The following is a 1,605-nucleotide window of genomic DNA, read 5'->3' on the forward strand; positions in this document are numbered from 1 at the left end:
TCTGGCATAAGGCTAGCAATTGTTGTGGGAGGGGCAAGTTGATTACATCGACTTATTTATATGTAGAGATGTCCTCCTTTAATGCTTCCATCTTTTCCCTATTATATTTGGATAATATCAAAGAGGTCAAATAGCGATATTCTTTAAAGAATTATTCTTGAAATATTGTATTGCGATATTACGAAACTATTGATCATTTCCCGGACATTTTTAGGAATGCTGTAACCCAGCGAACTGCTTAGATTTTTGGTCAAATGTCTGAGCTGTCGGCAGTTATTCAAGTACTGATGTTAAGTTCTTAGTAAAGAGACGAATAATTTGTTTGATATTATCAAATTATTGAGCTCTCTACATGGAACTTAACAACCAGAACTTAAAAAAACTGCCGATTGTTCAAACATTTGATCAAAATCTAACCAGTTAACTAGGTATAAGCTTTCTTAAAAACCGTCCAGTGAATGATCAATGGTTTCATTGTCTTAGCAAGGTTAGATAAGATCAAACAAATTATTGGACTCTCTACTTGGAACGCAAACCCAGTACTTAAACAACGGCCCACCGTTCAAAACGTTTACTAAAAAACTAACCAGTTAGCTAGATATAAGTTTTCCTAATAGAGTCCATGGAATGATCAATGATTTCGTTGCTGTAGCAAGGTTGGACAGTATCAAACAAATTATTCCTCTCTTTACTAGGAACTTAACACCAGTATTTAAACAACTGCCGACAGCTCAGACATTTGACCAAAAATCTAACCAGTTCGTTGGGTTACAGCATTCTTAAAAATGTCCGGGAAAGGATCAATAGTTTCGTAATATCGCAATACAATATTTCACGAATAATTCTATAAAGAACATCACTACTTGACCTCCAATTAAATATTAACCCTGTTAGTTTCATAACATTAAAATATTCTTCCAGTGTCTGAGTTTATGTGCCAATCATCTTACTCTCTTTATATTATTATTATCATTATTATTATTATTATTATTATTATTATTGTTATTATTATTATTATTATTAATGAAATTTTCTTGTCTATAAGATAACAATGGATAATCAAAATTAGCAAATTCGGTGTGGCCGCAAATAACTAACAGGCACCGTTGACTTCCACTCATTAAAATTCGTCAATAGTTCATAAAATTGGCTGTAATACAACATCTGAAATGCGGACGTTTAATTGGATTTAATAATGCAGCAAATGATTATATTTTTGTTACATAAGAAAAAGTTTAATCGAAACGAAAGAATGAAAGACACGTGAAGAAGTTATTAAGACGGAGGTGACGGTGAGGGGAGAAGACAACAAAATGTGATGCAGTGCTTCTCATGAAGTGTATCATGATTATTGTTGAAAACGTCTTCTTAACACTGGCTTGATCTTTCATTATCTAATTGCTTCTTAGATAACTATTTTGGTAATTATTTCTGCAAGATTATTGATACATATATATTTACACACAGACACACACGCAAACACAGACAGACACGCACACACACACGTATATATATATGTATATTTCTCTCTCTTCCTTTCTCTCTATCTATGTGTTTATCTATGCATATATATATGTATCTCTCTCTCTCTCTCTGTATATATAT

Source organism: Octopus bimaculoides, chromosome 19, assembly GCF_001194135.2.
Source record: "Octopus bimaculoides isolate UCB-OBI-ISO-001 chromosome 19, ASM119413v2, whole genome shotgun sequence".
NCBI classification, from domain to species: domain Eukaryota; kingdom Metazoa; phylum Mollusca; class Cephalopoda; order Octopoda; family Octopodidae; genus Octopus; species Octopus bimaculoides.